The 25,494-nt window shown below is 43.2% G+C and overlaps 1 protein-coding gene across 21 annotated transcripts in view; it reads right to left on the bottom strand.

Annotated features, from left to right (window-relative positions):
* The window catches only part of RBFOX2 (RNA binding fox-1 homolog 2), a 293,244-nt gene that overhangs the window by 155,704 nt on the left and 112,046 nt on the right, over positions 1-25,494 (bottom strand). The gene's annotated exons all lie outside the window — the stretch shown is intronic.

Here is a 25,494-nt window from a genome sequence, read left to right as displayed (position 1 = left end):
TCCAAGATCAAGGGGAGCGAGCCCAGGCTGCCCTCTGCCTCAGTTCTTCTGGAGCCCCGTGCAGAAGCTGAGCCTGCTCAGAGCCTACGTTCCCTCCCTGCTAGGTCAGCCTTACGCCACAATCCTGTAAGAACTATCAGTCTACCAGTCATAATTCTGAATCTTAGAAGACTTGAACATGGGGAAATTTTCAAATAAGCTTCACAAGGTTTTCGTCTTTTTTATTACTACTGCCCTAGTTCAAATCAACAGAGCCTCTCCTGTTGCAGATTCTTTACCAGGCATGGGGATGGGGCAGGGCACAAAACCTGGGCTTGAAATCTGGTCTATAATTACTGTCACCATGGCCTGGGGCAAGTTATTTAACCTGTCGAGGCCTCTGTTTCCTGAAGCAAAAACCGGGTATAAAACTCCTTTTGGAGTTGCTTAGACCCAGCGATAACACTATGTAAACTGCCTGCGGTGTCCCTGTGGCCATGATTGCTAACTGAGTTCAGTTCAGACATTTACTGCGTTTCTCCTGTATGCCAGGCATATTTTTGTTTACTGAGTCTCTCCTATATGCCAGGCATATTTTTGGCCATTTTGTTCAGTGGTGAACGACAAGAATTATCCAGTCACCTGTCCTGGTGGTTTCTCTACCATAGGCCAATGCTCTTTCCTTAATTCCCTCCCCATTTTTCCATGTTCAAATCCAAAACCCATCCTAGCTGGAAGTGACATCTCCTCCTCTGAAAGCTTGGTGTTTGTAAAGTGGCATTCACCAACCCTGCCAGTTACTATCACAGGTACTTACCTGCACCTACCAATCTTACCCCCTTTATTCACATTTTTCAGGGTAGAGTTCATCTCTTTTGAGCTATGGCATCTTTGCACAGTACCTTGCACACAGTAGGTGCACAATACATTCTCAGAGGGTTGTGTGTCTTGAGGAATATTTTACTCCTTTAACTCCTTAAAGGAAAAACAAAATGAAACAAAAACAAGAGGTCTTCCGCCTTTCAGCTGCCTCAGGGCTCTGTTCCCCTCAAACATGTTGAAACAGCTCTCTCCTGCTCATAAAATCTCCAAGTACGGTCTGTGAGTCTCACAGTCAAGGCAGGCCCGGCACAGGTACTAAGCACCTTCTCCTTCCTGTATAATGCTTCCAGCTGCAGAGAGAGCTCCGTCTTAGTTTGCTGTGGTGGAGCGTCTTTTTCCCTCAGAGTAGAAGTGAAGTCACCTGTTCTCTTCCACACTAAACATGTGCTTTCTCCTTGCCCCTCCTCCCACCTCAGACTCCCACTCGTTTAAACCTGGAGAGGCAGGGCAAGTATTCCTCTCAGCCTCACCCAAATCTTTTCTTTTTCTTTATGCAGAACTTCTTTGCATCTTCTGAAGTCAGGAATACCTCCGTTCCAGTACAAAACAGAAGAAAGAACTTCCAAATCTACAACAGAGACAACCTTCTCTCTAAAATGGGAAAACAAATCTCGGCTTTCTATAAACTGCTGCTTGGCATCTGTTATATAATCAATGTTCATAGGCAACTCTCCGCTCTAATCTCACAGCACATGCCCTAAATCATAAGTCACCAGACTTTCCTATACTCCATTCTAAACAACTACATTAAAATCACACCGTGAAGAGATTATAGTCGTTTCAAATTCTTTGAAGACACAAAATTGCAGGGGGCTTCCCTGGTGGCTCAGATGGTAAAGAAGCTGCCTGCAATGCAGGAGACTTGGCTTCCATCCCTAGGTCAGGAAGATCCTTTGGAGGAGGGTATGGCAGCCCACTCCAGTATTCTTGCCTGAAGAATCTCATGGACAGGAGATTAGCAGGCTACCCACAGGAGCCTAGAGGGCTATAGCCCATGGGGTCACAAAGAATCGGACATGACTGAGCCACTTCCACTTTCCCTGATGGTCCAATGGTTAGGACTCTGCGGTTTTACTGCTGTGGGCCTGAGTTTGATCCCTGGTCAGGGAACTAAGATCCCACAAGCTTTGCAGTGCACCCAAGGGAAAAGAATTAAAAAAAAAAAAAAATCGTTAATACTCATTCTTAATCAAGCATCAAAAACAAATTCAGTAAAATATTACTGTCATTTTATGGTTTTATCTTTTAATCAAATTTGGGATGGTTTAATGGTACCCCTGTTCTCCTGGAGCAAAGCAGGAGAAAAACAGAGAAATGAGATCCCTGAAATGAAATAAGAAAAGATTAAATACGTCACAAAAACCTACGAACTACCTCCAAAACTTCCATGAGTGGAATCACTGTAAACTTCTTTGGAGCCTCAGGAAATTCATAAAGTTCTACTCTCAATGCACGTCTTCCTTTTTTGATCATAATCTTAATAATCAGGTGAACAGTCTGTTCTATGTGTTTTCTTCACGTTAAAAACAAACAAAAACCCTTCAAAAACCCACAGGCAAAAGAAGTGGATCATGCTCCTGCACGTCCACATTTCCCTAATCTTAAAAAAAAAAAGGGAAAAAAGGAAACAAAGAGGTAGGAGAAAACAAAATTCTTTCCAATCAAGTCACATAAGCTCTGCTTTATCGCTATGCAGGATTCAGATTAAGAGACACAAACGTGTAACAACTGCACATGACGAAGACCCTCTCAAAAGGATCCCAGTCTTACACACAGGATGAGGACGCACGTATGCCTCCTTCTATCAGGAGAACACTTTATCAGGCTACATAACGGTTCTCTGAAGCTTATCAGCCTCTGTATTAGTTTGGAGGAAAGAATGTGTGAATTAAAGCATCAGAGAAGGCACTCTTCTCGGGAGGGCCCACAGAGGAAGTCTGGCATGATTGCTTCTGGGAAAGAAAAATCAGATTATCTGGGATAGCAATATGGGTGCTGCCAGTAATTCTAACCTGATAATGCATCTTGAATTCCTGCTTCTGAAAGCACTGGATGTTGTACTGTGAAGAGTCTGATGGTACTGACTCTTTCTGACTCTGCCTCAAAGTCTAACAATTAAAGAGGCTGCATGTTTTTTTTTTTTAGTTTTTTAAAAAATTTTATTTTATATTGGAGTATAGCCGATTAACAATGTTGTGGTAGTTTCAGGTGGACAGCAAAGGCACTCAACCATACATATACATGTATCCATTCTCCTCCAACCTCCCCTTCCATCCAAGCTGCCAAATAACATTGAGCAGAGTTCCTTGTGCTACACAGTAGGACCCTGTTGGTTATTCATTTTTAAATATGAGACTGCATGTTTTATGCCAGTATTTCTGTTGGTGTAAAAGGCTGATGTGGGAAAGTGCGTACAGCTGGAGAACCGACACAATTTTGCAAAAATATTCCTGAGAAGTCAGACACTGAAAATTTTTCTAAAGCAATATGAAGCAACCCTCTCTACATTATTTCTACTCCTTTCACTTCCAGGATCTGCAGAGATAACACAGACTCACCACAGCAATGAGCTATAGAAATGGGCCATATGAAGTCCAACTGAATTTGACTCAAAAAAAAAAAAAGTTTAAAGAATGGGGCTCTTTTAACCTCATTTCCTCTCAGCTTAAAATAGCAAGGATTCCCACAGGGCAGTTCTCTAATAGAATCTTGCTACTCAAAATGTGACCCACGGACCAGCATCAGCAGCATTGGTGTCAACTGGGAGCTTCCTGGATAAGGAAGAATCTCCAGCACCATCCGAGACTTACAGAGTTAACATCAACATTATGACAAAAGCCACAGCTGGGTCACAAGCACACTGAAGTCCAAGGTGCTAGTCCTCATGCAATAGCACAGACTTACGCAGGGCAGGATGGCCGTAGCTGTCACTTTCCAGTGACGGCATCTAAACCACTCTGGAGCACTAACTGGAGACAGAGTGTTCCATCGCCGCCTGCTGATTTCAGTGTAATACCACCTGTGCCGTGCTCAGTCGTGTCCCCCTCTTTATGACCCCAAGGACTGTAGCCAGGCTCTTCTGTCCATGGGATTTCCCAGGCAAGAATACTGGAGTGGGTTGCCATTTCCTTCTCTAGGGGATCTTTCTGACCTGGCATAGCACCCTTGCCTCTTGCATCTCTTGTACTGGCAGGCAGATTCTTTACCACTGCACCACCCGGGAAGCCCCCATAATGCCACCAACAGCTACTATTTGCTGAGAACATACTATGTGCCAGAACTCTCCTTGTATCATCTCACTGCCATCTCTGTAAGGAACGCCCTACTTTATCTTTTTCACACATGGAAGAAAACTGGGGCTTAAAGTGGCTAAACACTTTGCCCACGGTCTCACAACCAGTGAGTAAAGGTGCCACAAGTTAAACATAAATTTGTAAGACTCCAAGATCAGTCCTGTACTACACTTTTTCACTGATAAAATCAAATCTGCCAAGACTGCCAAGATCACAGGAAAATTTTCCCTGGATAACACCCTTGCGCTCTTATCTCTGCTCAATACCAAGACTTCAAACAATAAAGGACAGAGACGAGGCTTGGAACCCAGTGAACACACACTGTGAGTGAGTTTCCGAAGGCTGTGGCTCTGGTTGAGTGCTGCTGCTATGACAGGTGTCATTACAAGAATGGTTCTGGAAACCTCCTCTGATCTGTGGTTACCTTCTATAATGTGTGGGGAACTCCAGGTGCACACACAGAGAAAAGGGACGTCCCTTTTTCACCTCTCGGCAAAGTTCACCTCTTGGAAAAGTTACCAGCAAATAGATGTCAGAGCTCTGACTGCCAGGTTTAGGGAACCCAGAGTGATCATCCCTAAAAGATGAAAAATGAACACTATCTTAAGAGCTGTGTTCTTCCTCATTGTGTTTCAATCATATTCTCAACTAACCTCCCATCCTTCCAACCAACTTGCTCTGGTATCCCCTCCACTATGAGCTCTGATCTCCTCAATGACCTGTTCATCATCTATCCACCTCAGTCCTGTCTTTTTTTTTTTTTTACGTAGACCATTTTTAAAGTCTTTATTGAATTTGTTATAATGTTGTTACTGTTTTCATGTTTGGGTTTTTGGCCACAAGGCATATGGGATCTTACCTGCCTGACCAGGGATTGAATCGGCACCTCTTGTGTTGGAAGGCAAGGTCTTATCCACTGGACCACTAGGGAAATCTCTCCACTTCCTGTCTTCTACTCCCTCGTACGTCCAGCGCTGACTCTGTGGTCCATGATTATAATCCCTCCCTTGCAAATATCCTCAATCATTTGCCCACTCCATCACTAGCATATAGCAAAACTCGAACCCTGGTTAAATACAAGTATCTGCCTTCTCTGTTCCTGTTCCCAACCAGCTAAATGTTGCCAGAGAAAAGTCACATGACCAAGCTGACTGACTTCACTATATACTCATGATCACAAATCTCAACTGGGCCCTTGTCAATGCCGAACAGTCCTACCAAAGCTGCCCCAGAAGCTTTCTCACTCTCCAAAATGACTGTTTCTTACCTTCTCCTGAAACCTACTTCATTCTTTCCCCACAACTCAACCATTGGCTGTTGCTCTATTGAAGTACTTCACTTTAAAAGAGAATCATTCAGTCTCATCTGTCCACCAAATCCACAGTCCTACCTAGAAACGCATACATCTCCTCCTCCTTACATCCTGTTACAATGACAGAGGTGTGCCTCACATCAAAGGCCTGTTTCACTACTTGGGCTCACATCCCATCTGCCAGCACCCATGTAAGAACCAGGCTGCTCTGTTGATCACCTCCTCTCTCCTGCCTCATAACTCTCTCCCCTTTGCACTCACTGTCAGGCCAGCAATAAACATATGTCCATCTTCAGAAAACCTCCCCTCTGCCCTCACACACTGACAGGGAAAGTGTACGTTGGCAGCATCACTCTGGGAGTCTGTTTGGCCACAATCTGTTTCAGATTCTGAAACTTTCATGGCCTGTAGCTCAGCAATTCCACCTCCGAGTAACCTATCTTAGAAAACCCTCACAAGCGTAGAAGGAAGTTTGCTGTAGCAATCTAAGAGCAAAAACCTTAAAAAAATTTAAAAAAAAAAAGAAAAGTCTGATAGTAGGCAACTGACTAACTGAATCAAGGTGCAAAAATCCTCTGTGGGCCCCTCACCTCCCCCCCAGCCACTCTCTCCTTTTTCCTGCTCACTACTTCACAGTGAGTGAAAGTCTCTCAGTCGTGTCTGACTCCTTGCGACCCCATGGACTGTCCATGGAATTCTTCACGCCAGAATACTGGAGTGGGTAGCCTTTCCCTTCTCCAGGGGATCTTCCCAACCCAGGGATCGAATCCAGGTCTCCTGCATTGCAGGCAGATTCTTTACCAGCTGAGCCACAAGGGAAGCCCAAGAATACTGGAGTGGGTAGCCTATCCCTTCACCAGATCTTCCTGACCCAGGAATCGAACCGGGGTCTCCTGCATTGCAGGCGGATTCTTTACCAACTGAGCTATCAGGGAAGTCCAACTTCACAGTAAATCTTCTCATAAAAAGTATCTATACCTGCTTCTACTTCTTCACCTCTTATTTCTTCAGTCTTCTCAAAATAAAGTTTCCAAGCCCTCCACTCCATTAAACCCATTGGTCAATGGCAACTGGTGGGTTGGCCAAAAAGTTCATTCAAGTTTCTGAACCATCTTATAGAAAAACCCAAACAAACTTTGTGGCCAATCCAATACATCCATGCTACTCAACCTAATGGACATTTTGCTGTCCTCAACTTAAGTGACCTCTTCAACAGAGTTGGCAACCTTCTTAAAACATTCTCTTCTGCTAGTTTCCAAGACGTTACAATCCTGTTTTTCATCGATGATTAATACAATCCCCACATCGATGATTACTTCTGCTCAGCCTCTTTTTCAGCTTTTCCATTAATAGACCTTTAAAAAGAAAGTGTTTCCTGGGGCTCAATCCTGAGTCACCCTGTTCTTTTTGAGTTCTCTCAACTTATCCCACTGCTTCAAATACCATCACGCTGCTGCTGCTGCTGTTAAGTCGCTTCAGTCGTGTCCAACTCTGTGCGACCCCATAGACGGCAGCCCACCAGGCTCAGCCATCCCTGGGATTCTCCAGGCAAGAACACTGGAGTGGGTTGCCATTTCCTTCTCCAATGCATGAAAGTGAAAGGTGAAAGTGAAGTCACTCAATCGTGTCTGACTCTTAGCGACCCCATGGATAGCAGCCTACCAGGCTCCTCCGTCCATGGGATTTCCCAAGCAAAAGTACTGCAGTGGGGTGCCATTGCCTTCTCCGACCATCACGCTAGTAATTACCAAGTTAGATCCCTATACTAGAACTCTTCTCTGCTGCAATATGACTACTTAGCTGCCTCACAAGGATGTGCAACAAAACTCTCCCCAAACTGGGCTCTTAAACACCACCACTTACCACCACCCTTGAAACTGGTATGTCCTTGGTGTTCCCTACCTCCATAGGTGGTACTACCTGGCAATTACGGAAGTGAGAGACCCTCCCTTTATCTCTCACCCCTCACATCAAACCCCTCAGCATGTTGTATGTGTCTGACTCGTCTTGATCTCCGCTCTACCACCGGAACCCAAGTTCCAATCACCTCTTTCTGGAACATCACAGGAGTTCTGCCACTTTCACGGCTGCTCTTCTTCAAAACACTCATCACATAGTAGCCAGAGGGACTTTCTAACCCAATCATATCACGCCTTTGATTCTGCAGCTTCATGTTATGCTTAATTTTTTTCTATCTGAAGTCCTTATAATGGCTCTGAAGGTGCTACATGATTTATTTGCTAACTGCCCACCTCTCCAACCTCATTTCATATCATTACATCCACTTCAGTCACTATGCTCTAAATACACTGATCCTGTGCCAGTTCCTCAGAAAGTCCATCCCTCTCCTGAGCACCTTTTAGTCCCTTTATCCCGTTCTTGAAATCCTTTCTCAGGCTGCCTTCATTCTCCATAAGGCTGGCTACTTCTTATGGTTCAGATCTCAGCTTAAATAATACCTCCTCAACTAATGTTCTCCAGATCACTCTCTCTAGTTGGAAGGCCTTCCCCACAGCCCTTATTCTCTATATCACTGTACTCTGTTTATTTTCTTCCTAATTGTTACCAAAATCCATAATTAGTTAATATACTCATTTGTTTTCTTATTTGCTACAGATTTCTCCGTTAGAAAGTAACATTTTTCGTATACAGAATACAACTGAGATCTTCTGCTATGGGTCATTTTGTTCTTTGACTTTTTGCTAGGGAAGGTCAAAGTTATTTGTAGGAGTTTCTGGCACTCTGGTTAGGCAAGTGTCTAACCAAGTCCTATAAATAAAGTTAGAGTGCAACTAATATCACCCTAGTTACCAAGAGGACTCAAAGTCTTATCACAGCTGCAAACCATAAACACAGGCCAGCACCAATGGCTTTAGAATGTTACAGCTTGAAATAAACACAACATTAACATGAAAAGCAATTTCAATTTAATTATTTACCTTAAGCTAATTTGAGTTGTTGCTGTTCGGTCACTCTGTTGCTGCTGCTAAGTCGCGTGAGTCGTGTTCGACTCTGTGCAACCCCATAGATGGCAGCCCACCAGGCTCCCCTGTCTCTGGGATTCTCCAGGCAAGAACACTGGAGTGGGTTGCCATTTCCTTCTCCAATGCATGAAAGTGAAAAGTGAAAGTGAACTTGCTCAGTCCTGTCTGACTCTTCGCGACCCCATGGACTGTAGCCTACCAGGCTCCTCTGTCCATGGGATTTCCCAGGCAAGAGTAGTGGAATGGGGTGCCACTGCCTTCTCCGTTCGGTCACTCAGTCATGCCCAACTCTTTGCGACCCCATGGACTGCAGCACGCCAGGATTCTCTGTCCTTCACCATCTCCTGGAGCTTGTTCAAACTCATGTCCATTGAGTCAGCGATGCCATCCAACCATTTCGCCCTCTGTCATTCCCTTTTCCTCCTGCCTTCAATCTTTCCCAGCACCAGGGTCTTTTCTAATGAGTCAGCTCTTCGCATCAGGTGGTCAAAGTATTGGAGCTTCAGCTTCACCATCAGTCCTCCTAATGAATATTCAGGATTGATTTCCTTTAGGATTGACTGGTTTGATCTCCTTGCAGTCCAAGGGACTCTCAAGAGTCTTCTTCAACACCACAGCTCAAAAGCATCAATTCTTCGGTGTTCAGCATTCTTTATGGTCCAACTCTCACACCCATACATGACTACTAGAAAAACCATAACTTTGACAATACGGACCTTTGTGGGCAAAATAATGTCTCTGCTTTTTAATTCGCTGTCTAGGTTTGTCATAGCTTTTCTTCAAAGGAGCAAGCATCTTTATTTAATTTTGTGGCTGCAGTCACCATCTGCAGTGATTTTGGAGCCCAAGAAAATAAAGTCTGTCACCGTTTCCATTGTTTCCCCATCTACTTACCATCAAGTGATGGGACTGGAATGCCATGATCTTTGTTTTTTGAATGTTAGGTTTTAAATTAGCTTTTTCACTTTACTCCTTCACTTTCATCAAGAGGCTCTTTAATTCCTCTTTGCTTTCTGCCATAAGGGTGGGGTCATCTGCATATCTGAGTATCTAATCTGAGTATTACATTCTCAATCGTCTCAGTACAATAAAATAACTGCATCCTAACCCAAGATTTCCTATAACCAAGCTCATCGTTAATTATTTAGTCTAGAACCATACGTCCAACACAGCAGCCACTAGTCATGTGTGGCTATTTGATTTTAATGAAGATTAAAATTTCTGTTCTCCAGTCTCACTTGCCTCAAGTCTCAAGTGCTCAAGAGCCACAAGAGCCTAGTGGCTACTAATAATGGACAGGGCAGATATAAAACATCTCCATCATCACAGATCCACTGGACAGAGCTATTCTACAACATGGTAATAATTAGGAAACAAAGTGAAAGTTGCTTAGTTGTGTTGGACTCTTTGCGACCCCGTGGACTGTAGCCCACCCAGCTCCTCTGTCCATGGGATTCTCCAGGCCAGAATACTGGAATGGGTGGCCATTTCCTTCTCCAGGGAATCTTCCCGACCCAGGGATCGAACCCAGGTCCCCTGCATTGCAGGCAGATTCTTTACCATCTGAGCCACCAAAGGCCCTCTAAATATCCTGAATATCGAAATGCTCATGCACTTTCACCAGCAGGAAAGCTCTGCCAGGCCTTCTTTTAATCTTTTTTTTTTTTAATTTTAGAAATATTTCTGTCCTGATTATCTGGCTACTTACCCACTGAACATTTAAAAAGCAAATTAGGAAAGGGAACTAAGAAATAGTAGAGAATAAGTACCAGAGGAAAGAGAAATATTATGTGAGAGGCAGCCGTATCAGGTGCAAGAGACCAAGAGAAAAAAATCTAAAAAGCAGATAAGTTATCAAAAAGCAGACATATTAAAATAAGGTCATTTAGCAAGGCAAAAACCATGAAAAGCTCTTAGATATCACTCTTTTTCAGTCATAAGCAATAACTGATGTTGACAACTGTGTTAAAACCATTAAGAAAAGTATAACTGTTAGAAAAAACTGTAGTTAAGTAATAAATTTTAGAAGGACTAAACTATATAGCTAAGTAATACATTTAAGAAGGACTTACTTCCAAAATAAATAATTCTTAAACATCCTGATGCTTAAAGAAGGGAAAATCCCCTCAGCTAGTTGGAATACTCGACCACTAAAAATAACTCATTGCTAAAATATTCTGCATAGTCAAATTCAATCAAAGAGTTCGGTTTAACCAATATGAACAAACGTTGCTTACAGAGCAGGTACAGACGTAAGAACAAGGTTCTTCTGTTAATGAATTATGGTTCACCCAGACAATGGGGCACTATATAGCCTTGCAGGGTGGAGAAGGGACATGGCATCTCTTTGGGTGATAAAAGAAAGGTTCAGAACAATGTATAGCACAGTTGCACTGAATTTCTTTCTTTTTTTAAGTAGGAACTATATACAAAAGGGAAGACATCCATTGCTTCTAGGGGAAAGACACTGGGGAATCAAGGTAGGAACTGGGGAGCAACCATTCACCATATGGCCGTTTGGTACCTTTTGAGTACTGAATCATATAAATGTATTATTTGTCCAAAAAACATAAAATTTTAAATTAAAATAAGCAAGTTCTCTATCTCCAAGAAACGTGTAATTTAATAGCTGATCCAGGCTTCAAAAAACTGAAGGAAAATTTACACTTTTTCCTTTACTAATGACTAGACACCTAAATATTTAACACTTTATTTTATGCTTACTAAAAAGCTCACTTTATTCTATTTGTAGTCCCAAAAAACTGGTTTCAAAAAACTTAAGTTGAACTTAAATGGAAATTTCAATGATCCTTTTTATCTTCTACTAACTTAAAAAAAAAAAAAGTGTTTACATAAAGGTATATACATCTCAAGGGAAAAATCACTTTATTGGACAACACAGCAAAGACTGACTGAAGAGGTCCCAAGGAAGCTACAGAAGAGTCTTCTGCACCATATGGGAGGTAAAGCCATGCCATTCTGACAGTCCCTGAGCTTGAGAACGCTGGTGGTTTCCCAATATCCTTTCTTCCTCAGTAACAAAACCCCAGTTTTCATCCGAGGATTAATACACACACCCTCCAAGAAAGGGCTGTATCTCCCAACCTCCACTGCTGCTAGGTGTGACCACAGACTAAGTTCTGGCCAATGAGATACGAGTAGCAATGTTATATGGGACTTTTTGGAAGGTTTGTTAAGTAGGGGAGGGGAGCTCTTTTCCTCCTCTCAACTGCTCCGTGGAAATGCAGGAATGATGGCTGGAGCTGTAGCAACCATCTGGGTCACATCCTACAGGCAGAGAAGCAAAGAGCAGTGACGATCCTGGATCCTTGATAACCACTGAGCGCTATACCAGCCCTGAGCTGCCTACTTCCAGACTCTGTTTTCATCAAAGACAAAGTCTTGTTTAAGCCACTTTGGGGTAAGGGGAAAGGAGGAGGGGGATTCTGTTGCATGTAGCTGAACTTAATCCTAAGTGCCCTTTAACAATTATTTTACTATAACTTTACAAATCAAAGTTCAACATCACAGAAAGCTCTATACACATTAATAGTGTACACGCCTCACAACAAAGACAGAGACTGCAAAGAATCCTGAAATGTCTAGGCTGAAAGTCTCAGCCAAAAGTCAACTTGTCTATCCCCACATTTGCTGCCCCTAAACATTCTACACCAGTATGACAGAAACGAAAATTCAACTTAACAATTCCTGAATTTTAGTAATGGAAAAAGTCAAATATATGTACTTTCATTTTTGTCATCTGTAAAATGATAGTAATGACACAGGGTTTTCTTCAGACCCAGATACAATAGAGTATGCTAGCTATTCTGTAAACAGAGCACGATTCACTATCATTGCCATTACCACTGTAACAGCTGGCTGATAAGTGTGAGACACAAGAAAAATTAGATGAAAGCAATCAGGCAGAATCTTGGGTTTGGGACGCAAGGAATTCCATGAACTTGTCGAACCTCTTTCACCAACTTTCTTATCTCTTTATCTATCAAAAAAATACTACATCGGGAACTTCAGTTTCCTTCTTAAAAGCACTGGGAGAAAGAAAGGAATTGAGTGGTTATAAAGGGGAGAAAGAGACCAGTAAAAAAGGGTTTAAAGCAGTTCGTGAATATGACATTTAAAATATATTACCATGTTTTTAGCATTTCACGAGCTGTCATTAGGTAGTTCAACAATTTATAAATTGATGCTACTAATATTTCTTCTATTTGATTTATTTATTCTAAAGAAAAATACTAAACATACATATACAGTTTCTAATGAGTATGCAACAACCTATCATTTAAGAGTGAGATGCCATCTTTGAGAAATAAAGATAAAATGTGAAGTAGTACAAGCAGGAAAAAGACGTTTAACATGTGCACTAAGGCATAGGCAGTATATTAAAACAAAAACAGCTTAATTGTGTTCATTTTTTAAATTGCTTTTATTTTTGCACTTAATGATTTAACTTCTCCAAAGCTAGTTTTGAAGTCTGGAAAAAGTAAATGATTTCACTTTTTGAAGGCATGAACTCAACTCTGAGACCATGTCTGGTGACGAATCCACAAACGCGATGTGCATGAGTCACACTGCGCTCTGTTGTTCATGTCATTAGATTTCAGAAAGAATCCCACGGTCACATAACTTTGAGAAATATGCTTTAAGCAGTTTTACTATTTACGAATGTCAGCTTTTCCTAGTCTTCTCATAGGATACTAAAACTAATAGATGCTTCTTACTAATTTCAAATATACTCACAGGAAGAGAACAAACCATCCAGAGGTGTCAGAGACTGGCTGACAGGCAGCTAGATGCCAAATATTTGCTGCACAATTTAAAGGACTACAGTCAGGATAAGGAGAGTGTGAGAAACAAACTCGGACAACTTGAAGGATTTTTTGTTCCCCAGAAGGGATACCAAAGGTATGGCCGATTCATATGTTCTTCTGCTCTGAATGGTCATAGCCAAGCAGCTTTAACTAAGCAGTAAGATTTCTAAAGAATTAGAACTACTCTGTCTTTCCTAGGTGATAACACTTATCATCTATTTATGCCCATTTATGAGTCTGAATGAGTCTGAATATATAGCTAGGGTTTGAGGGACTTCTGGACTAGCAGAAACGAAATAACACTATCTTCTGAGAAGGCAACCTACCTAATAATCCACACTAAACTGGACCAGACCATTTGATCTCAGATCTAACTGATGGATGGCTTCAATATCCAAGTTCTCTCAACAGTTAGTATGCATCAACCTCTATAAATTTATTTTCAGGCTATGGCTACATTTTTAATAACATAAATGAGTTCAGTGGGATTTACTTTAATCACTTCTGAAACACAGTTTATTTTTAGTAAATATAATAGTCCCCCACATGGGAAGCTACAACCACGCCAAAAATGTCCTAAGAGGAGATAAAATCCTATTTATAGGCCTATCAGTTGCTCCTTGCTTAGGTTGTAACATAGTTTCCACTTTAAGCCTGATATGACCTCCCCTGACTTCTCTGGTCTCTAATGTTCTTTTCATCCTGAAGTTTCTCACATTTATCTTTATTTCCACAGGGTACTTAAATTAAGCTACTATGGAGTAGGGGGAGGGAGAAGGAAGAAACTTCATTCCCTATACCTTCTCCGGCCTCAGAGTTTTAGGTAAGTTTCAGGAACCTAAAAAAGGAAAAAGAAGAGCTCTTCCCTGGGTGGGCTTTGTGGAGGGACGCTCATAAATATGCAGCAGTCATCAAGGACAAGGCCACCGTGAGCCATGCACACAGCAAACAGGCCTACTGATGTCTCTGTCTGTGTAGGACTCAGCTTGAAGTCTTCCAACTTTTAAAAACCCAACAAGAGTAAATGGTAAGGGATTTCTAATATAGAGAATACTGTATTAAAAAGCTAAGGGGCAGAGGGCGGGGGGGATGCTAACCTGGGAACCAAAATATAAGACTTAAATTTTTTTCCCCTAAAAATGCAGTTTCTGCAGGGATTAAACTGTTGTTGTTGTTTACATCGGCTTTTGTCACCTTTACGCTCCCCATTTAGAATGCTAACTGCGGAGTCTTCCTTCCCCAGTCTCTGGCTACAGTTCCATCAATAACGTTAGGATACTTACCTTAATTCAGTGAACCATTTCCATTGCCTTGTCACTGAGAGTGACCAAAAAACCTCAAAAAACCAAAAAACCTCATCTCACCCCAGCTCTGCCCCACTGCACACCCTGGATGAAACTGTAAAGGAACTCCGTCTTTACTACTCTGGCAAACCGTACCCCTTTCATCTCAGAACCCCAGTAAAGTCTGCTGTCCATAGTTCATTTATTTTTAAAATATTCTTAAGCATATACTGCCTTTCATTATTAATTCTATGTTTATATGTCTTGTTTCCTAAATAAGACTGTAAATTCCACTCCACTATGAGATCCTAAAGGTATGTCTTATTCATCTCAGAATCATCAGTGTTATGCCAAGCAACTGGCATATAGCAGACACACAAGTAAATGCTGCTGAAACATTTGTTAGGCTGACATGGATGGCAGAGACTGTGTAGTGAATATACGTCTTTTGTGTGAATCTCTCGTTGCACTCAACTGGCAAAGCCCAACATCACTGTGGCAGAACGAAATCATAAGCAATTCTTGAAAAGAGTTAGGGTGAAGCAAACGGCCATTGAGTAATACCAACCCATCTTCCACTGGATTCTCAACACCATCTTAAGGTGCTCAAAGAGATGGTAGACACAGGCTGTACCAAAAGATGGAGCAAATGACAAATTCCTTACCCCAAGAAAATTCTCTTTTCTCCATCTACTCATATACAATTCATCCTCTAAGGTCCTCCTCTTCCTGTGCACCCCAAACCACAGTGAAACCCCTAACTCTCTGGAATCTGATGATGAACAGCCACCAATTTAGCATTTTCACTTAGAATTAGATGCGATGGATTTAAATTTTAGTAAAAATAATTCAAACTAAACATTAATAAAAGTTACCTGATTATAAAAGTTGGCAAAGACCAGAAACTACTTCCCTTAATTTTTTTTCCCCTAACTGTGAAGTTTATCATCTAAAACGGTACATCTCTTTTAAAAAGAAAGCATATGGATTTTCTGGGGTGATCAGAGCTGAGGAATGGGCATGGATAATTAAATCAACTCTCAAGATCATCTTCCAGAAGCAGCATGGTACTGAAGAGAGAGCTTAGGTTTGGAAATGAAACAGATCTGGAATCAAAGTGCCAAATCAGTCACTGTGACCTGAGCAAGTACTATAACCACTCTTAACTGTTTCTTCATCTATGCTGCTGCTAAGTCGATTCAGTTGTGTCCGACTCTGTGAGACCCCATAGACGGTAGCCCACCAGGCTCCCCTGTCCTTGGGATTCTCCAGGAAAGAACACTGGAGTGGGTTGCCATCTCCTTCTCCAATGCCTGAAAGCGAAAAGTGAAAGTGAAGTCGCTCAGTCGTGTCCGACTCTTATCGACCCCATGGACTGCAGCCTAGCAGGCTCCTCCGTCCATGGGATTTTCCAGGCAAGAGTACTGAAGTGGGGTGCCATTGCCTTCTCCGTCTTCATCTATAAGTACACGTTTATCATGAAAATTAGAAATTATGAACATAAAACACCTGGGTCAGTGCCTGGCTTCATAATTTACAACTGTTAACAGACTTGCTTGTGGTCATTTTTCTTAACCCACAACAAAAATAAAAAATGACTCCTTAACAAATTTGACATTTTAGGGTTACTACCGTAATTTATTTTAAATCAGCAGCAATAATCAATAGAAACACACCTAAAGAAAGCTATTTTCTCTGTGGATTTAAAAGTATTCAATTAAACTGCAGGAAGAGAAACACAGCATGTTTCATGATGCAAGATGTCCCCCAGCCAGATAGCTAGAATAATTTATAAGGAACTACACTGAAAACCAAGCCCTCGGATAGAAGGAGCTCCTGACAGGGCTATATATATCACAGTGATTCCAGGTAGGGGTAAATGCAATAGTGTGTCTCTAGCTCACAGAAAAGCTTTGAATAAAGGGGATTTAAAAAAATCTCCTCAAAATTTCACCCTTCCTTAAACCAGAGATCCTTATCCGACTATCAAAACACAAGGCAAAGAGAAAAAGGAAATATTAATACCTATATCTGCCTGAGGAAAGGGACTGCTGAGGAAGCAGGAGATGCTGGCCCTAATCAGGAGTCCCCAAACTCTGGGATCTACTGCCTGATGATCTGAGGTGGAGCCAATGTAATAATACTCAAGTGTACAATAAATATAATGCATTTGAATCATCCTGAAACCATCCCCCCCACCCTCATCCATAGAAAACTGTCTTCCATGAAACCAGTCCCTGATGTCAAAAACGTTGGGGACCACTGCTCTAAAGGATGAGGACTTCCCTGTGATGCAAAGAGAAAACTGATGGTCGCACCATTTTCTTTTGCTGCTTTCAGGAGATGGCAGAAGTGTCATCATTTCTGAAAAGTTATTCACCTGCTCTACTAACAGGGATGTGGAAAGGGAGACAGTAATCCCTCTACAGGGCAGAACAAGAAGCTATTAAGGAGTTAAAACTATCAGAGTATTAGAGTGAAAATGCTAGAAGGACTTTGAGGGCCTTTCGAGCCAACCCAGTGGCATGGAAGAAAGTGTGGGCATTAGAGCCAGATGAGCCTTCCTAGCTATTTGACCTTGGGCAAGTTGGACAGACTCTAGCCTTCACTCTTCTCATCTATGAAACTGGGTGGACAGCACTTGCCCTGCAGAGGGCAAACTATAAAAAAACAAACTGCTGCAAAATAGGCACTCAGCACAGGTTAAATGCTTTCCCCCAGACCTCAGGCTGGTGACTTGTATATACTATGTCATACATGTTCATCCTGTCCTCCTTTCCCTCTAACTTAGCAGAAAGGGGATCAAGTTCAAGCAGGGAAAGTAACTTGCCCAAGGTCATGCTGCTGGTTTTTGGCAGAACTAGGGCTTCAAAAACCAGCTTCTTCAAGCTCAAAGCACTGCACTGTGCCTCACTAGGAGCCTTCCCTTGGGGACTGGGTAAGCTTACTTAACATTAGATGGGCTCAGAGAGGCATGGCGAACAACAGAACGAGCTAACTGCAATAGTAGGAGCTCACTGCAAGTCAGACACCCAGGAGTTAAACATCCTGCCAGCGAAGGCTCCGGAGAACTGCTGCTGGGCACACTCTTCTGGGAGGAGGCCTGAGAGGCCCTGAAATCCATTCTTTGGCGTGATTGGTTGGTTCCCAGAGGGGTGGGGAAGAGGGAAGGGGAGAAGAATGTCACCCGATCCCCACGGGTAAACAACAGCAGGAGCATCTGCTCAGGTTTTCAACTAAAACTGTGAAATATTTCTGAACAGTTGACCACCAAACTCGGAAGACTGGGACCTCTGACCTTCATGAACAATCCCGTTCTTGTTCTCTAACGACCAAATCCTCAGTGATACAGTCTGGATGAACAAATGCAAAGACAGCTGACCATTTCTCTAGCACAATCTTAGCACCCGGTGCTCACACTAGATGCTGGAAATCACTGGCCACCCTCCCCCTGCCCGCCCACCCTTATAGAGAGAACAGAGCCTGCTCCGTGCTACTCAAACTCTCGAGGGCTACATTCCCTCCTCTGAATTCCTCTCCTTCTTCTTTAAGAGAATCCCCCTCCTTTGTAAAAAGGCTATCTTATTGCAAGATGCAACCTCTCTCTAATTGTGTTAGCACACATGTACAAAGCAAAGAGAAGGGAGGGTCTGGGGAGAGAGGAACCCAACACCGTGCCAAACCCATTGGGAAGTCTGCCCGAGTTATTAAGCCAGGACGGGGCCACTTAACTGAATTGGTTGAGGCGATGCCCTTCAATCCTCGCTGCATTATTCCCCCAGGGAGAATGCAGGAAGGGCTGTCTCCTCCAAACCTTATTATCCCAACAACTCTCTGCCCCTCAGAAGTTTCTCTCTCCCATTTTAGGATATATACAGAATGTTTACATTATGAGCAGAGAAAGAGAGAAAGCCCCTCAACCCCAGAGTCCCTGTGGGGACTCCACAGGACTGCACTATGAGCTGCTGAAAACTGAATTCCCTTTGTTCTTAGGTGAACCACAACTAAATCCTCAGGTCCCAACAACTAACGGGGCGTGGGGGCAGGACTCAAGAACTGAAGAGAAAGCCTCCTGTTGAATGCCTAAAATAGGAGGACCTTTAAGAAGTCAAGTCAGTCCAGGGAACAACCGGTGCCCATCCGAGTGGCCCAGGGAACCAAGACTAGGCCCACCCTAAGCAATCTGGAACTGCTGGGCAGGACCATGTCTCAGGAACAAACTGAAACCACTGTGGACTTAAAGAGCAAGGATTCCTCCACACTGGGCCAAAGTAAGCCAGAATAAGCCAGCTTCAGGAAGTGGCCGAGGATCCTGAAGTCTGCCCTTTGTTCCTATCCTGTAATCCCAAAGCCAAATCTAATCTAAACTGTGCTCCGAATGCCCTTTGCGAACACAGATATCTCATTTATAAGTCCCAGGGAGCACAAGTGACTCAGCTCTTTCTTGCAGGAATGTTCAGCAAATTAACTACTCAAGAAGGTTCCACATGGTTACTAAAAACATAGGCTTTGGTGTCAGACAGGGCTAGGTCTCGATACCTTTTCCCCATTTTCTAGCTACATCTCAGTTTCTGCAGCTGTCAATATGGCTTCTGCCATCTCCTGACAGGGAGAGCTGTTGAGAACAATGAGGAATTCAGGGTGTGTGTACATGAACACTGAGCGCAGTAAGCATTCAATAAATAGTAGCTGTCACTATAACTTATTACCGAGGACCAGGAAACAACTTCTATAGAGAAGCTATGCTGCCAGCTGTCAGCTGTATTAGCCTTCCCGCACCTCACCAGTCATCAGAGGGTGGTCAACAGCGTGAGATGCCAGAGATTATTTCTGACTATCTGTGGAGCACTGTGCAGGGGGAGCAGGGAAGAGAGTGAAGGACACAACCTCTCCTATGAGACAGTGAAGGACACAACCTCTCCTATGGAGCAGCTCCCGGTGCTGAGAGTGGACCTGACAGAGAGGAAGTGGTGGGGAGGAAGGGAAAGTTCAGAGGGGCTCTCACCATGGGCCTTCTACTCAGCTTCTGTGTGCCACTATGAAGGGGCTGCTTTCACTTCCAGTCCCAGCAGTTAGGGTCCGGCTGACTGCTGGCTCTATCAGGTCCCAGGCAGGGGGCCCTGGGAAGCGAGGCCCCTCCTACAGTTCCACACCAAGAGGAGATGAGGGGAGGGGGATGGTGGAGAAGGGTTTCAGTCTTTTCACGTGATACAAGGTAAACGTCACCCCAAGCATGGAGGCAGCAACCATGAGCCAACTACAAGACGACTGCTTGATGGGTTAGTGCAGCAGCACAGATGTACTTGGGTGAACAGCCATGGGGTCTCAGAAATTATAAACATGTGATCAGAAACATGTACACTCACTGGAGAAAGTACACAGAGAGGGCCAGAAGGGCTGTGTTCTTTGGGTCAGTGGCCCCCAAACTCATTACCCAGTGCTCTTGCACAGATTTCTACTATCCCAGTCCCCATCTGTCAAACTCTTGCACACACTTTAAAGCCTGAGCCGCAGATGCGTGGAGCAGGGCTGGGCCCCTCTCTGGTCAGGAAAGCACTCGCCCTTCAGGTAACAGCATGACACTGGGGAACAGCACTGAGCTGAAAGTGAGGGCTCACACCACAGCTGCAGCTCCACACTGACTAGAGCTCTGAGAATGCAAGCCCTGGGACAGCTGTTTGGCCTCTCTTGGACTCAGTTTCCCCATCTGCAGTGCCAGGGCAACGTGATGAAATCCTGCTCTTGCATTTGAAGGACCTGAGTGCCACACTGGTGATCCCGCTCCTGGGTTCCTGTCTCCGTGTTAGGGCAGATGGGCCTTGGAAGAGCCAGGGTATTAAGACAAGGGAGTACAAGTCACTCTCTAAACTACCTGAAAGCTCAGACACAAAAGAAAGTTGGCCACAACTTCTCTGGAATTCAAACAGAGAAGTCTTAGAACTTATAGTTCTGGCCCCAGCCATTCACTTTATGAGGTCAGGACACTCTGTTCTTGGATAGCAAGTCAGGAAAGAAAGCACAGAAGACAGCACCAGGACCACAGTCGGGTTACCTGGCACCTAGAAGGGTCCTCCAGAGACCACACTGAGAAGGGCGCAGAGGGGGCCTTTGGGTAGGTGTTCATTCTAGTAATACCGGCACGACAGTGGCTATTTCTGGCCAATGGATCAGGACCTGAAAGATGGGTGCAATCTCCACTGCACAAATCGTACAGTCAGAAATAACCTTGCAACTGCCAGCACTCAACACACTGGCGGCTCTTTAGAGAGTACTCTCTGGGGACCCAGAGCTGTAGTAACCAAGGGAAATGGATCGAGATTAGATCAGCAAAGGCCTCTCCGTTTCCTCATGGGGTATTGTAGGGGCCAGTGACACCGCCCAATACACAAGATTTACACAATGAGCTCCCTGAATGCTGCACATGTCCAGGTCAGGAGAGCTGCCGCTGAGCAGCAAATGGCTCCTGGAGCAGCCAATGCCAAGTCTACTATTTACCTCTGCCTTTGGTTACAATTCCTCAAGGGGGCCTTGAGGAATTTGCTTTTCACAGTATTGCCTGTTTCATCCATTTTAAATTAGAAAGAATTATTTCTGGTTATTTCATTCCCTTTACTTGTCTCTTCCCAACATAAAAACATAAATAAGAGGTGGTATACCTATACAGTAGAAGTAAGAAACAGATTTAAGGGACTAGATCTGATAGATAGAGTGCCTGATGAACTATGGACGGAGGTTCGTGACATTGTACAGGAGACAGGGATCAAGACCATCCCCATGGAAAAGAAATGCAAAAAAGCAAAATGGCTGTTTGGGGAGGCCTTACAAATAGTTGTGAAAAGAAGAGAAGAGAAAAGCAAAGGAGAAAAGGAAAGATATAAGCATCTGAATGCAGAGTTCCAAAGAATAGCAAGGAGAAATAAGAAAGCCTTCCTCAGCGATCAATGCAAAGAAATAGAGGAAAACAAAAGAATAACAAAGACTAGAGATCTCTTCAAGAAAATCAGAGATACCAAAGGAACATTTCATGCAAAGATGGGCTCAATAAAGGACAGAAATGGTATGCACCTAACAGAAGCAGAAGATAGTAAGAAGAAGTGGCAAGAATACACAGAAGAACTGTACAAAAAAGATCTTCACGACCAAGATAATCACAATGGTGTGATCACTCACCTAGAGCCAGACATCCTGGAATGTGAAGTCAAGTGGGCCTTAGAAAGCATCACTACGAACAAAGCTAGTGGAGGTGATGGAATTCCAGTTGAGCTATTTCAAATCCTGAAAGATGAGGCTGTGAAAGTGCTGCACTCAATATGCCAGCACATTTGGAAAACTCAGTAGTGGCCACAGGACTGGAAAAGGTCAGTTTTCATTCCAATCCCAAAGAAAGGCAATGCCAAAGAATGCTCAAACTACCACACAATTGCACTCATCTCACATGCTAGTAAAGTAATGCTCAAAATTCTCCAAGCCAGGCTTCAGCAATACGTGAACCGTGAACTTCCAGATGTTCAAGCTGGTTTTAGAAAAGGCAGAGGAACCCGAGATCAAATTGCCAACATCTGCTGGATCATCGAAAAAGCAAGAGAGTTCCAGAAGAACATCTATTTCTGCTTTCTTGACTATGCCAAAACCCTTGACTGTGTGGATCACAAGAAACTGTGGAAAATTCTGAAAGAGATGGGAATACCAGACCACCTGATCTGCCTCTTGAGAAACCTATATGCAGGTCAGGAACCAACAGTTAGAACTGGACATGGAACAACAGACTGGTTCCAAATAGGAAAAGCAGTTCGTCAAGGCTGTATATTGTCACCCTGCTTATTTAACTTCTATGCAGAGTACATCATGAGAAACGCTGGGCTGGAAGAAGCACAAGCTGGAATCAAGATTGCCGGGAGAAATATCAGTAACCTCAGATATGCAGATGACACCACCCTTATGGCAGAAAGTGAAGAAGAACTAAAGAGCCTCTTGATGAAAGTAAAAGTGCAAAGTGGAAAAGTTGGGTTAAAGCTCAACATTCAGAAAACGAAGATCACGGCATCTGGTCCCATCACTTAATGGGAAATAGATGGAGAAACAATGGAAACAGTGACAGACTTTATTTTTGGGGGCTCCAAAATAACTGCAGATGGTGACTGCAGCCATGAAATTAAAAGACGCTTACTCCTTGGAAGGAAAGTTATGACCAACCTAGATAGCATATTCAAAAGCAGAGACATTACTTTGCCAACAAAGGTCCGTCTATGGTCAAGGTTATGGGTTTTCCAGTGTCATGTATGGATGTGAGAGTTGGACTGTGAAGAAAGCTGAGCTCTGAAGAATTGATGCTTTTGAACTGTGGTGTTGGAGAAGACTCTTGAGAGTCCCTTGGACTGCAAGGAGATCCAACCAGTCCATCCTAAAGGAGATCAGTCCTGGGTGTTCTCTGGAAGGACTGATGCTAAAGCGGAAACTCCAATACTTTGGCCACCTCATGCGAAGAATTGACTCACTGGAAAAGACCCTGATGCTGGGAGGAATTGGGGGCAGGAGGAGAAGGGGACGACAGAGGATGAGATGGCTGGATGGCATCACCGACTCAATGGACATGAGTTTGAGTGAACTCCGGGAGTTGGTGATGGACAGGGAGGCCTGGCGTGCTGTGATTCATGGGGTTGCAAAGTGTTGGACACGACTGAGCGACTGAACTGAACTGAACTGATACCCATATGATAGGATATTATTTAGTAACAGAAAAGAATGAAGTACTGATGTCTGCTATGACAAGGAGGAACTGGGAAACATCATGCTAAGTGAAACGAGCCAGAAACATGGGACCGCGTACTCTACTGAGTCTATTTATAGGTAATATCCAGAACAGGAAAATCTGTAGAGACTGAAAGTAGACTAGTGGTTGCCTAGAGTTTGGGGGGCAAGGGAGACAGAGAGACTACGTAATGATGATTAAGAGGTATATGGTTTCTTTTTGGAGTGATGAAAACTTTGTGAATAAACCAAAAAAGACTTTGAATCGTACACTTTGAATGACTGAATGGTAGAGTATCAAATTATATCTCAGTAAAGTTGGGGGAGCCTGGTGGGCTGTCGTCTCTGGGGTCACACAGAGTCGGACACGACTGAAGCGACTTAGCAGCAGCAGCAGCAAAGTTGATTTTTAAAGGTGCCTCAAAGGAATTAAAACTTCCTTCAGGAAGGGCCATTTCAAGAGTGAGCTCTGACTTTCCCAACCGTCACTGCTCCTTCCTATCAGTGGTTCATTTCACTAGTCCACCCCGCAGTACACGGCAGTATACGACACAGGCTTACACCTTCCCCGAGACAGCTGGGCGGGTGGTAGCTTTGCTGGATCAAGTCTAATCCTGCTCTGTTATGACTTTAGTGTCCTTCCTCCCCCATCTACGTTCCCTCTGTCCCTGAAGAGATAGTGAAACTACCCCCCCACCTCCCAGCAGTGGGTGATGACCTGCCACATCATGAAAAAAAAATGAAGATAAATGATACTATAAAAGCACAAGTTTGGGAGTTTGATCAAATCTGGGTTCCAAAGGAAGCATCTGAACAAGTTACCTTAAGTCTCAATCTCAGGTTCCACTTCTGTAAAATGTGGGAAACACCACCTAATGTAGTGAATGCATATGGTTATTATAAAAATTAAATGGTAAAGTCTATATGAATGATTAATATGGTGCCTGGCACACAGATGGTGTGCAATAAATAATAACTGTTATTTATGAAAGCTTTATGCCAAGACTTCCCTTGAGGTCCAGTGGCTAAGACTCTGCACTTCCAATGCAGAGGGCAAGGGTTTGATCCCTGATTGGAGAAATAACAGCCCACATGCCACGTGGTGCAGCCAATAAATAAATAACTAAATAAAAGCCTTATGCTTAGTTTTGTCATGCTGTCACCTGGCAGATCAGCTTCTATATCAAAAAGGCAGTAATAAAAGTAGGCCACTGGCACCCTCAAAAGGCTTATAATCATTTTCCTGACTATTTGTTTAATCCACCGCACTCAACAGATCCCTAGTCCATTCCTACAACTTCTGTGTTTTTTACTTTAATTTTGTTTTCCTATTTCTGGGCTCAATTTAGCCCATACATTAGGCTTATTATTGCCTCTCTAGTTCCATTTTCCCTCCTCAACTTTAGTCTGTATTTATTACTTTAAACACAATACTTTAAGGCACTCAGGGTAAACTATTTACCCAGAGTAGCACAGCACTTGGTATCCGTGTCGTGGTTGTTCAGTCGCTCAGTCATTTCTGACTCTTTAAGACCCCATGCACTACAGCACTCCAGGCTTCCCTGTCCTTCACTATCTCCTGGAGTTTGCTCTGATTCATGTCCATCACTGACTCAATGAACTCAGTATCCTAGTCCTCTGAAAAGCCTATAACAGGATCAAAACAACTTAAGACAGGCTTGAGAGAGAATTATGAGAGAACCATAAAATGGAATACTAGGCAGCTATGTAAAACAATGCTGTAGAAATATTTAATGACATGAAAAGATATTTACAATGGAGTAGGAAGACACTAGAAGCATATTACAAAGTTTGTACTAACGATGAGATTATTTAATTTTATAATGCATGTATATGCAAAAAGAGCTGCATAGAAATAAAAATAGAACAATAAACAATAGAAAGTTGAGATAAAGTTAATATATTCAGGCAATTTTATTTTATTCTTTTGGCCTACTGTATTTTCTAAATTTTCTTTGGTCAATGTATGTTTTTTTCCCGAGAAAAAGACTGACAAAAATATGAATTTAAACAACACAGAACTTTGCATTTGCTTAGCAGACGCTGCGGCACAGCTCTGGAGTCATAAAGACCAGGACCCAAATCCCCCCTCTACCACTGGCTGAAAGTCTCACCTTGGGAGTCACTGAGCCTTCAGGGGGTGCAGTTACCTGGAGGCAGTCA

The sequence above is a fragment of the Bos mutus genome, chromosome 5 (assembly GCF_027580195.1).
Source record: "Bos mutus isolate GX-2022 chromosome 5, NWIPB_WYAK_1.1, whole genome shotgun sequence".
NCBI classification, from domain to species: Eukaryota; Metazoa; Chordata; class Mammalia; order Artiodactyla; family Bovidae; genus Bos; species Bos mutus.
Note: the sequence above shows the minus strand (reverse complement) of the source record. Positions and strands in the feature narration are given on the sequence as shown.